The sequence below is a fragment of the Strix uralensis genome, chromosome 3 (genome assembly GCF_047716275.1).
Source record: "Strix uralensis isolate ZFMK-TIS-50842 chromosome 3, bStrUra1, whole genome shotgun sequence".
NCBI lineage: Eukaryota > Metazoa > Chordata > Aves > Strigiformes > Strigidae > Strix > Strix uralensis.
In genome coordinates this window covers 74,228,678-74,241,947 of record NC_133974.1, presented here as the reverse complement: position 1 = coordinate 74,241,947, position 13,270 = coordinate 74,228,678, and the positions used below count along the sequence as shown (strand labels likewise).

Genomic DNA, 13,270 nt, shown 5'->3' with positions numbered 1-13,270 from the left:
ATTTAATCTAGAATGCTTTTGAAAGAAACACCAATTGCAGTTGTGAATATTCAGAAACATAGTGTGATTCGCTATAAAAGCAGGAAATTTTCTTTACTGTATGGTCTCTTGATCTTTCAATATTTTTACTCTTCCATGAATAAAGTAAACACATAGGTATAAAAAAAAAGCCAAAGTGAGAAAATGAAGTGACTTTTTGTGCTTTTGTATGTGTGTGTGAATATATGCATGCACACGCTAATTTATTAAATACCAGGCATCAATATATATATAATGCTCTTACATTTACAGAGGATAACTTCAGTGGAGGTTCCTGACAATAAAACCTTAGTTGTGCAAGTTTTCTTCTGCAGACTTCTGTCATTTGCCATTCCTCAAGCTGCATTTTGGGTTCAACTAACAGTGTTTGGAGCATATTAAGTACTGCACAGAAGTTAGACAAAAGAAGGGAGCTGCAATACCTCTAAGGGTATCTGTAATTCATAATTTCTTATAGGTGCTTTCCAGTTACACGCAGATTTACTGTTCTGACAGTATTGCTGAGGCAATTAATGACCTGGTCCATAATTTTAAGTTGAGCAGGTGACAGAGGTGACAGGCTGTGGGAAAAGGAAATTTGTGATAGCTTCTTAGAGGTGGGTTTAGGGTCTTTTGTTTGTTTGTTTGTTTTTCCACAATGCTCAGCAACTTGATGATCTTAAGTTTTCTTGGTTCAGTCAGCTCTTCTTCCTTTTCATGATCTTCATTCCAGTCCCATTGAAAGAAACTGTTTAAGTGACCTTTGTGATATTTACAGTGAAGATCAATATTGCCCTCCTCAGATACACATTAAGCATTGGTTCTATAAATTGGTCTGTTCCCTCTGGGCAGAACTGTTACATCTGAGCCCACGCAGAGCTGAACAGGCATTAATAGAGCACTGTATGGTCATTGCTGTCATGGCTATCTACTGTTTCACAGATAACATCACAGTCTGATGTGGTGTGTAAATAGCTCCCTGGACTGAAAACAATATTCTACTGATCCAGCCTTCCAGCTCTTTCCTGATCCTAACTACTGTGCCATGTTGTTTTGCTCCTAGAGGTTGAACTTTAGTTATATAACTGCTTATATTCTTAAATTTTCTGTCCTCATTTCTGTGCAAGGAACACTTACTATATGCAAGGAGCACTTGCATTCCTTCCTTCCTAAAGTTCCTCCCTTCAAACCCAACATATCCTGGAAATATATATTTCTGAGAGATTCAGACTTCTTCTTATCTACCTCCTTGTCTGTTTGTGCAGCCAGCAGCTCAGCCCCATGCAGCCACTCAGTCACTACCCCCAGCCGCAGTGGGATGGGGGAGACAGTCAGGAAAAAACTCATGGGTTGAGATAAAGACACTTTAATAGGTAAAGCAAAGCTGTGTGCACACACAAAGCAAAACAAGGAATTCATTCACCAATTCCCGTTGGCAGGTGGGTGTTCAGCCATCCCCAGGAAAGCAGGGCTCCATCAAGCATAATGGTTACTTGGGAAGACAAGTGCCATAACTCTGAAATCCCGCCCCCCCTTCCTCTTCCTTCCCCCAGCTTTTGTTGCTGAACACAACGCCACATGGTGTGGAATATCCCTTTGCTCAGCTGGGGTCAGCTGTCCCAACTCTGTCCCCTCCCAACTTCTTGTGCATCCCCAGCCTACTCACTGAGGGGGGAGAGTGAGAAATGACTCTGTGTAAGCCCTGCTCAGCACTAGCTAAAACATCTCTCTGTTATCAACACTGTTCTTGTCACAGATTCAAAACATAGCACCATACAAGCTATTACGAAGAAAGTTAACTCTAGCCCAGAGAAAAGCAGTGCAGATAGTTGAATAAACTCTATGATCTATATCACAAGAACAGTAAGGGGATGTGTCCTTTAAGAGCAATGGATAAAATTGCTTAGGATGGCCAGAATTTGAAGTAGTTCCTGGTAGAGTGGTCCAGAGGAACTGCAACAGCAGAAAGCATGTCTCTGAGCTCCACTGCCAAGCAAACATCTCCTGCCTTGGCTCTTGGCTAGATTATGGCTGTTAGGTCACTTCTAGCTCCCTTGTACAGACCAAACACCTCGGCTATGTGTTTGTCTGTCCTGATCTAGTGAGTCTTTAGGAGACTCTGTCTTAAGTGTGAAGGCCTTGACCTATGGTAATGTTTTACCACATAGTAAACCCAGTGTTTTGTGATACTACTTGTCCACTGTTTTCCCTTGTGATTTACCCATAGAGATTCACATGGCCCATTTTAATGGTCTAAGTATGTCTAAGTGGCTCCCAACCTCCCCTTCATGCCTGACTGTGCATCTATCACAATGAGGCCTAAATGAACTGTGACTGTCAGTAGCAACATGGAATTTTTTAGTAGCAGTGTATAGTCCAGCTGATCGCTAATCAAACCCACAGCCTGTTCTACTCCTGTAGATAAGTGCAGAACGGCAGCAGTTAGCTGTAGCTATGAATTTTGATCAGAGTAAATACTGAGGGCTCATTTGTTATTGAGGTAAGTGAAAGTATGGCAACAGGCGATGATGGAGGAAAGCAGGGCTGTGTGCTGCTAAGGAATGAGACAGTCAAATAATGTTTCACTTCAGAAATTTTCAGACATGAAATATATCTATGAGGGTGTACAAGGCTGCTATATAGCAAGTGTCTGGCATTATCTGGTAGCACTTGGAATGTGTTGGTACTAGGTAACTGAATGTCTGTGCCTACACTATTCAAATAAATCTTTTAGGCAATGCCTCTCATAAAATTTAGAGGAAATTTCGGTGAAAGACATAGGGCTTGTACAAATTCTGATGTTCTATCTAGCACATTGGCAAGGTCTATCAAAAGCAAGTGATCTCTCCACCTTCTATCATGTTTATTTTATTAGTTTGCTCACCTGCTTATGGTAAAGATATGCTAAAAGAAGGCACAGGGACACAGGTGAGACTGCATTTGAAACACAAGTGACAGTCAAGATCTGGATTACATTGCTAACTGGCAAGTTCCTAAATATTGCAGAAAAAAATATTCTGTAACTTCTAGGACCTTCATTTTTTCATCTTCAAGCAGCTCTCAGTTTTACAGCAAAGGACGTCTTGTGATACTTAAGGAATATTAAGATAATTGGAAAAGATACTCTTTTGTTGACTATTTGCACAGTACAGTATTTCTAAGGCCCCAGTCAGCTAATACTTTACTACATTTTAACAAAAAGTTGGTCCCTGCCTCTAAAGCTTTACAAAGTCTGTTAAAAGAATACAGTGGCATTGCAAAGTCAGGGCTCAGAAATTGAAGTGCAGCTGCCAATGCTGCCCATGCAGCTTACATCCAACTCCTTGGTCTGTAAGAATTATGGCATGCCATTCCCTACTTTCCCTACTCCCCAAAAGCCACTGCCTCATCTAGTACTTAAGATCTTGATGAGTGCTATATGGAGAACTAATGCCATTAACTGTAGATCATCTGCCTTGTTTGTGCTCCTATTTAGAAGTTTGTTTGACATCCCATATGCACAATTTTAATGCCTCCAATTGCACAACTACCTTGGGTATGATGTATACATAGATCCTCTTAGAAGTGTTCAAAGATAAGTTCATCAGAGTTTTTACACTACTCAGATTCTGCCATGATTGAACAGCACGTAACTAACCATGTACAATTTAACAATTCTGCCAGCATTTTGTTGGAGTGCCAGAAATACAACTCAGGCTAACACAAAATAGACTGACTGTCCAATGAGCAGGTGCTGCATGGAATAAAAGTTTTGGCACCAACATTGCACAACAAACACTTTTACCATTATGAAATATATTTATGTATCAAGTTTTATCTGCTTGGTATTTATTTTTGGTTTTATATTTGTATGTATTAATAGGCCATTTAGGTGCCAAGAGACCAGATGCAGAGTTTACAAAGTTATGTTCGGTAACTTACTGAAGGCCTGTCAGTGAAAAGGAGATTTATATTTTAAAGAAGGTACACACAGATCCAAAAGATTTCTCAAAGATAGGCAATGTTTGGCAGAGATTTTAAGATTAGCACTGATACGGTGTTTCTGTAGCATGGTTTTATGAATCAGGCATTAAGTGCTTTAGGTAGTGACCAACTTTATATTGAAAGGGGTTCACCAACACTGAAGTTAATTTTGTTCACACTGTCACTGAGTGGAGTACTGAGCAAAGCAGAAAAATTAGATATTTGATTTTATTGGAAGTAAATGTTTTCATATTTGTATGGAGGAATTGCAAAAATATGCATAAACCTATTTTATAAAATGGCTTACTATTTTATTAAAATAATACAGATACACACACCCCAACTTTACAAAATATTTTATAAAATAATAAGCAACAGGTGTTATTCTGGGAAACATATTCTCATGTTTTATACAGTATTGTTCTGGATGTAGTTCATTCTCAATCACTGGGCCTCTGACAGTATTTTCAGTACCACAGTAGATAATAGCTCTCAAAATATGATGAAATTGTATTTTATGCAGCATTTCTTTTCAGATTTTATTTTCTGGATTTTGGTTCGTTTGGTTTTTTTGAGAACACAGTGCCCTTGCCAGTGAGATGGTATAGACGAAAACAACACTATTTTAAATCTCTCTAACTTAACAAGGCATCAGAGGCTGAGCTGACATTATCTCCAGTGGCTGATTACATTTCCTGCTGGTGGATTACTGTCAGGAGTGAGGGAAGAAGCTCTTGGTGGGATAGATAGAATCTGCCAATCAGTTCTGCTGTAATTAATGTAGAATTTACAGCAGAAAATCCAGACTGTCAGTGATGTGTTCAGTAACTCGTGCCAAAGCCCCTTTATCAATAATGCTTATCTTTGGAAGGGGCATAGTTAATTTCTTCAGTAGTCTGTAAATTATTACAGAACTTATGAATCTACTATAAAATCAATACAACTAATTGTAAATTAATAGATTTCTAAGTGTGAAGGAGCATGTAATAATGTAGATGAGTCCTTGAATGAGCATGCCAGCTCTGGTGTCGAGGTGGGAGCTTCCCACTGTTTTATGTGACATCTTCAAGTGTAAACACATTTCTTTTCCTTTCCCCAACTGATTTAGCCTGCTACCATAGCACGTAACGTTTCCATTAGCCTCCTACCGTTAAATCGTGGAGTAACTATAATCACAAAAACATCTGCAATGCAAGCAAACTAATAGAGCAGCAACTGTGGTCATAGCTTATCTCCATCTTACAGGCATTTTTTGTGAGTTCACCACAGTTGGTGCAGAAACAAATCCCTTTAAACTGAATCTAATGAAGGCGAATAAAAATGGATGGTTACAATACAGACTAAGGGTTTATAGATATTCTTGAGTACGCTTGCTAGAAAGAAAAACATTGTTTCTGTTGTTTTCCTTATGTGCATTACTTAGCAGCAAGGCAGCGTTCTTTGCGTTGATGCCTAGACTTCTCAGGATTGAAGTGGCAGAAAAGGAATAACCTGACTTCAGGATACTTCAGATTTTATTTAAAGTAAAATACATGTAGATGCTGACAGGTTTAGCTGTGTTACAGGCAGTAGAAGAGAAACAATTTTAGGGCAAGAAAAACTTTCCTGTTTATTGCTTGCACTGTTTTGGTTCTGGAGTAAAACAAACTGCATTTGCATATGTGCAATAGCCATAACTTTTTGTGATTCAGCATTCTTTTTAACTAGAATTTAATAGAAGATAGCTTTCATTGCATAGCATACTAAGCTTTTGTTTTTCTAAAATCCCAGTTTGGTGAAGCATGTAGATTTGAAGCTGAAGTGACTCTGAAGCTAGGTTAACTTTTACACACAAGTTTTTCTGATCTGGGATTTCAAGGTGTCCTTATCTTCCTCTGAGACTGAAGTCTGGAAACTTGGCAGAAAGCCATTTATGCCAAAGTCTTATCTTGCAGCACAGCTCGTCTCTTCTGGATACAGTTATACCTGTTAGTATTAATTGAATTTGATGGTAGCACTTCCAGTACCTAGGTGCCACGGTTTTGGTTCCTGGGGTTTTTTTTAAATAATAGAATCATGAATAGGGTGATGATATAAGGTCTCATAAAGAGTAGTCTATATGTTAAATATATGCAGTAATAGGACATTTTATGTAGGAGTAATATACACTGTGTCATTGGAGGGAAGATAGTGTCTTAAGCTTCATAATGAACTATTAGAACTAAAATGTGTAGAAAGTAGATGCTTTTGCTTTTTTGCTTTTTAAATTTTTTTTATTTTAATTAAAAGTGAAATATGAGATTTTTCTAACAGCATGTTAGGTGACCTAACAGCAGGGTGACATGGAGGGGGAAAGCACAGCTCATGGTGTGGCACTGCCCAGGAGGAGCAGCAGCAGCAGAATTGTGAGATCATTCCTAATTATATCAGATGCCACTCAATCATTCTGACAGCCACCCAAGTTAAACATTTTGGTATCTCTTTTCAGGATTGCTGCTTACAGTTTAGCGACTCTTAATGCTTACATACGTGTGTTAAAAGTCAACTGTTGTTCTGTGTTTCTAACTATCCTGTAGCATTAAGGTAGTGGTAGAAATAAGAGGTACCTTAGAAACAGTAACTGACCTGTGCTCAACATCCCCGGTCCTGGTTTGTCAAGTGTATCGTGAATATGAATTTTCTTGTCCAAATATGAGCATTTGTTTAGGGCCCATTTTGAGTCCTTCCCTGCAGAGTGTCTGTTTGGGTGAAAGGACACAGAAAAGCAATGTCTTAACTATGGGTAATATGCAAACATTAAGTGAAAGGCTGAAGGGAAATGTATTTCTCAAACGGTCTTCATTTAGTTAGAGATGATATGAGTTTTAGAAAAAAATGAGATCTAACAAAGAGCTTTACATAGATTGACAGAGGGTTTTTTTGGTGTCATGTCATCCCCATCATATTGTATCCCCCCTGCCCCTTACCATCCGTCCCTCTTTCATTGCCGTAAAAGAGGGGGGTAACAAGTGAAATCTGCTGAATGCTGGGTATGAGTACAAAACATCTACGGTGTGCCAGCATTGATCTGTCCTCTCATGTCCAGCCAGGAGGTCCTGGTGGAGGAGCAATCCACTATGGAGCTGCTGAGCAAGTACCCCTGTCTGCCAGGGGTCTGGCGAGGGAAAGCTCAGTCCCTCTGGACCAGGAGTGGCACATCATCAATTTTTCTCTGCAGAAATGCATGATGAGAGGGGTTCTGCAACTATGCTGCATGACACAGCCTTGTGCTAACTAGACGGCATCTCTATCTTCAAAATAATAGGAACATTCTTGCTGTGTTAAAAAAACAAAAAAAAGGTTGCACTTTAAATATATGTTGGAAGTGCACAACTGCATACAAACTATTTAAAATCCTCTGAGAATTAGAGGTTTATTATATAGTCAACTATCCTTTGTTTCTCCTTACAGGCTTTCAAAGTTCCTTACTTAAATGCACCACATCATGTTTTAAATGATTCAGACGATCGCTAGGATGGTAAATTTAGAAAAGGAGCAGTGAAGTTCAAAGGTGGTATCAACTGTAAATGAGGGGCTTTGTTCTTTTCCTTTTTCTCTCCCCCTAACCACTCTTTAAGTGTCCTTATGCATTAAGCATTTCACGTGGTTGAACAGTGGTGTGTTCTTATTCTCAAGCTATCCCTTCTTTGATAATACATGTTATTAATTAGAAAGGTTTTGAAAGTCTGTATACACATTTACAGTGGAGACAATATGTTCTATGTTTTAAAATCTCATGTTTCAGTAACTTTCAGACACTACCTCGTTTCAGATTTCACTGAATTCGTATTTATTATCGCAATTTTTGCTTACAAAGCTAATGAATTATGGAGGACTTCTGATCTAACACCACTCCATTTATGAAGAACTATTTTATGCATACTGGATTAAATCCTATGCCAAATGTACAGTTGTTGGTTTTATAATAATGTATGAATTTAGTTTTCACTTGCTCTCGAGTAAGGCCACTTGAAATCAATCAATCTATTCAGAAGGGGTGGAGCTGCCTCAGGTGTGCCTTGACTGAGTGACCCTTTGGCTGTTGCTCCAGGGAGAAGGATTAATGCCAACGAAGCCCCAGGAGGGAGTGGGCAAGTGAGCTGGGGGGGCTGGCCCCCTGGTCAGGGAATTGCCCAGAGCAGCCATTCTGTCCACCCCTGCTGGATGGGATTTGTCTCCCCACCTCAATTCTCCCTGTCACCCTAAATTATATATCTTTTTCCCAGTATTCTGAATTTCTGCACCATTTTGGATAAGAGGTATATTGATGATGATGTGTATTGATTAAATGCATGTGCTGGTTGTAGTACACATGCAGGCTACTGTAGTTTCTTATCCCTTGCAAAACAGCTCTTACTTTTTTTTTTGTGGGAGGAGGGGGAAGAAGGGAGAGGCAAAACTGAATGAAGTAGAACTTCTTACCCTTCCTTAGATGTCAGATCTGTAACACAGATTTACTGATATATTGTTTTCATCTTTTTTTTATTTTAGGTAAGTGGAAGTTTTCTCTTCGTGACTTGGGGACATGTTTAGTTGCTGTGGTAAGTGTTCTCCATCACATGAATATAGGGCTCAGCTTTGTGTAAATTAACATCATAAGTTGGCTTCACAAGTGGCAGTGGATGGTTTCTAGAAGGCTACATATATATATACATGCACACACTGTTTCTCTTACACAAGTTGTTGATATTTTTGAATAAGGAAGATGATCTGTCCTTGCAGATCTGCTCAGTTGTACAGCTTGCAGGTATCTTCACTCATTTTTATTCGTGTAACTGTGGTTTAGCATTAGTTATGTCGTTAGTCTTACGATACAGAAGCTTGTTAGCTGAATTGGTTTACCTGTGTTTCCGTTCTGGCTACTTGTTCTCCAAAGTTACTTGTTCTCCAAATTTCATGTGTTCTGTTATAGTAATAAATGCAGCAGCACAGTTCTGACTGTTAGTGGCTCAGACTTGGAGAAGTGTGGTCAGTAGTTTGAGAGAGGTGATTCTCCCCCTCTACTGTGCTCTTGTGGGACCCCACCTGCTGTACTGTGTTCAGCTCTGGGTCCCCTAACATAAGAAGGACATGGACTTGCTCGAGTGCATCCAGAGGAGGCCGCAAAGATCATCGGGGGGCTGGAGCATCTCCCTTATGAGGACAGGCTGAGAGAGTTGGGGTTGTTCAGCCTGGACAAGAGAAGGCTCGGGGACACCTTATAGTGGCCTTCCAGTACTTAAAGGGGGCCTACAGGAAAGATGAGGAGGGACTCTTCTTTATCAGGGAGTGTAGTGATAGGACAAGGCATAATGGTTTTAAACTGAAAGAGGGCAGATTTACATTAGATATAAGGAAGAAATTCTTTACTGTGAGGGTGGTGAGACACTGGAACAGGTTGCCCAGAGAAGCTGTGGCTGCCCCCTCCCTGGAAGTGTTCAAGGCCAGGCTGGACGGGGCTTTGAGCAACCTGGTCTAGTGGAAGGTGTCCCTGCCCATGGCAGGGGGGTTGGAACTAGATGATCTCTGAGGTCCCTTCCAACCCAAACTTTTCTATGTTTATTGCTGTATGCATTTTTTAAATTGCAAATTATTTTCTAAATTGCATGTGTGTATGAAAGGGAAAAAAAAGCCAACAACAAACTATTGAACATATAGCCATGAGTTTTTTTCAGAGTAAAAATGAATTCTTGAATATTCTTTTGTGCACTAGGTGTTCCTGATATGCCATAACTGGATGAAAGGGAAGGACAGCCTATGTTTTAGGAACTTGTTTTTTAGATGGTAGGGGGAGAATTTCTATTTGAGGCATGAAAATTCCACAGGTTTCTTTGCCTAAACTGGTGTATGATGAATGAGTCGGTCAACTGCAGGAGAGAGAAACCTCCTTTTGTGTTTCTGGCATTGTCCTGAGAATGGCAATCCATGTGTAATCTTCCTGTTGAAAGAACTGTGATCTCAGATTCTAGCATCATCTATTCAGTTGTGGCTTTGAAATGAAGTTTTATGACCCTGCCTGATTTTTGGTTTCTTTTGGAGGTGTTTGTGGGTTTTGTGACCATAAATCTTTATCCTATGTGGTTTTTGTTTATATATTGGATTAAAGAATGTATTACTTACGGCAGTAGTATTTTAAGCATATCCAGCATGCTTAGTCTTTGCTAACAGCATTATTTATATTGATGGTATTTCTGTGTGCAGGTAAAGAGGGTTATGCTAGTCTAGAATAGCTCTTCACTTCATTAAAATGGCTTTTTTTCAGTAATTTTTCTGAAGGCATATGTAGTTTGTACACTGTAACAGAAAAGTACAGTTTACCTTTTTAACCAAATGAAGTTGATTTATATTTATTGTGATTATCTTCTATTGCTTTATTGAAAAGATAACAACAGTGATACTTATTTTAATTTTTAAATAATAGGTTATTAAATGTGAATGTGATGGATATATAATATGTCCTGCTTCAGAATGATCATATGAAGGCTTGGCACAGTCCATCTACACTGGTGTGGCTATTTTCTGCAAAAAAAGGTCATTGTATAATTAGGCCTGTACTTGTAAAATTTGGGTTTTACTCAAGGCATTTGTGAATTAGCTGGAGGATACACAGTTGTAGGAGGGTTTTTTTTGGCTTTAGTTTTTTTGATCGTCTAAGGGAAACATTTACGCAATACTATACTTAGATCAAAATTGGATATATATAGGTTTTTTTAAGGCTATAGATTATTGCAAATGCAGAGATAATACTGGGGTGAAGGAGAAGCTAGTACGACAGACAATCAGAGCACATGTGTGTGATTATGTACATATATAAATATATGAACTTTTTATTTAAAGATGTTGTCCAGTGATTCAAAAGTCTTCCAGTGCTTAAAGTAACTTTAAAAACAAAACAAAACAACCCAAAAAAACCCAAACCAAACCAAAAAAAAAAAAAAAAAACCCAAAAAAAACCAACCAAACCTTTAATAACATATAAGTCTTATGTAGGTTGTATTCAAATTATTTTTTTAATAGGATTCAGTGACCTCATAAAGAATGTTTACTTTTTGTTTCAAAATTTTAAAATTTTCAATGAGAAAGTACTTATTTGCTTCAAATGTCCTTTTCCCTCACCTACTTTTTTCACTGAAAGCTTGCTAAAAGATTTTAATTTTTTTTGAGGTCTTACCAAAAAAAAGAGATTAAATTTGTTGTCCAAAGAGATGGGTAGAAATATTCAAAATAACTAAAAAAATAATCCAATCACCCCTTAACAACACAAATAATATTTTATTGCCTGATGATGTAGAGTTGAAAACTGGCAACTCTAAGAAGTAGAAAATCTCCAAATGGAAGAACATTTCATGCCAAAGTTGAATAAAGAAACTCATAGAAATTGTCATCCCTGTTGCTTTAGTTGAGCATTGGCTCTGTGGTTAAAAAGACCAGAAACTATCATGCCAGCGATACCCATCACAATGCAGGAAGGAGTCTGGGGGTTGTGTGTGACATTATATACAAACTATCTGCTGATGAGTTGCCAGTGGTCTATGCATGAAGAAAACTGTGTGCTTGAGAACACAGTTATATCAGTGTCAAGCCTGGTTACATATTATTTTTCAACTTTTAAATTTTATCTCTTTGGATAGAAACACTTAAAAATGAATTCCTGCAGACAAATAATTTTTTTCTTGAAGACAGCAGATTTTACTTTAGATACTACATCAAGGTTCATGCCCCATGCTGTTTCCAACCCTGTTATAGTTTTCTGTTAAAGAAACAGGACTAAAAAGATCAGAAAACAGAAAAATGAGAAGGTGAAGAAAGTCAGGTTTTGTCCTTATGTAGGCTTTTTCATACTTGTGTTTTGAACCCTTTTAAGAATGACAGAGGAACGCAAATCCAGATGTTGTTTGAAGAGCTGCCGCAAAGGAGGTTGGTCAGAGCAAATCACACCAGCATCAGGGCAAACCTGTGCTGTGGCTTTTCATGACCATATACAGTCCAACAGCATGACAGCTGCACCCCTTTCAAGTGTTAGTAGTATACTGATATGCCTGTCTCCCCTTTTGCATTTGATTTGAGGGTGCTGGTTCTTGACACCTGAAGTTGTTCATTGTAAAAGCAGCAGTTTACAATTTGTCATAGTTTTTTTTTTTTTAATACCGCTTACCTCCAGTGATCCTAATCTGTACTCAACATCATTGTACAGGAAGCGTTTGTTTTTTAGTGGTGAAGGATAATCACAGTTTTCGTAGTACTTCAGCTATCTTCAAAATGTTAAGAACTGAATTTGGGATCAATGCAGATATTAAAAGTTTTCCAATTCATTTTGCAGCTCAGGATGCTTTCAAATTTCTGTAGCGTAACCTTAATAAAACAAAATAGTATTGTAGAAACTGGGAAGAGTAAGTCTTGAATCCTTTATACACAACAAACATTTTAATTAGCCTGGCTTTGCAGGTTTTCTTGGTCACTATTATTTTAGGTTGTAAATGTTTCCAGTGTCACTTTTCCATATTCAATCACTTGTTACATTCTTACTGATCAAGCTTAGTTTTATTTTCAGAAATCAAATAATGTCTTTTTAAAACCTTTAGCTTACAGCTTCTATTACCGTGTTGCTTGTTCTCTTGCATTAGTAGCTAAGTCAAAGGCTACAGTAAAGACATCAAAACACCAAATAAAACAACTGCGCCTTTTGCTGCTGCCCAAAGGAGACACTATCCAAAATTTGTAAATGCTAAAAATCTTATGTTTCAAACCAGTTATTTAAACAGTTGAAGTAATAAATGTTGGATTTGGTATTCATAACAATTACTGTAGACCTGTGAAGTTTGCTATGTATGTACGGGAGGGGAAAGCATTTCCACACAGCTCAGCAGGTTATTTCAGCTGAACATGATTTTGAGGCATACCTGGAGTGCATGTATTCCTAGGTAGATGAAGGCTATCATAAAGTTTCTCTGTCTGGCTAATGGAATAACTTTCCTTTCAGAAAGAATCCTGGGGTGGGGAGTGTTTGGGGTTTTTTGTGGTGATGTATTGTTTTGTTAATTTTTTTTTTCACTTGCTACATTTCTCAAATTATTTTTTAAAAACATTTTTGCTAGACTGTTTGTATATTTAGTAACAAAATTGATTTTTTTAAATATTTGATTCCAGAAAGTGCTTTTTTAAGCGTTTATCTTAAAGGGTAGATCACTGCATTTCAAGTTGTTTCATGATCAAGAATGAAATAAGTAAGATCTCAGTCTTCTGACAGTACAAGGTGCAAAAAAACCCAACAACCCACCGTATCTTGTCTTTG

At 38.1% G+C, this 13,270-nt stretch overlaps 1 protein-coding gene across 3 annotated transcripts in view; it reads left to right on the top strand.

Moving 5' to 3' along the window:
• The window catches only part of LOC141940978 (SAM and SH3 domain-containing protein 1-like), a 576,588-nt gene that overhangs the window by 254,594 nt on the left and 308,724 nt on the right, over positions 1-13,270 (top strand). Inside the window, exon 1 of one of the 3 annotated variants that reach the window (XM_074862914.1) lies at positions 8,496-8,540. The exons of the other annotated variants lie outside the window; for them this stretch is intronic. The gene's annotated coding sequence lies outside the window, so the exon portion shown is untranslated. Of the gene's footprint in view, positions 1-8,495; positions 8,541-13,270 lie in introns of those variants that run through there. 3 annotated transcript variants of the gene reach the window in all.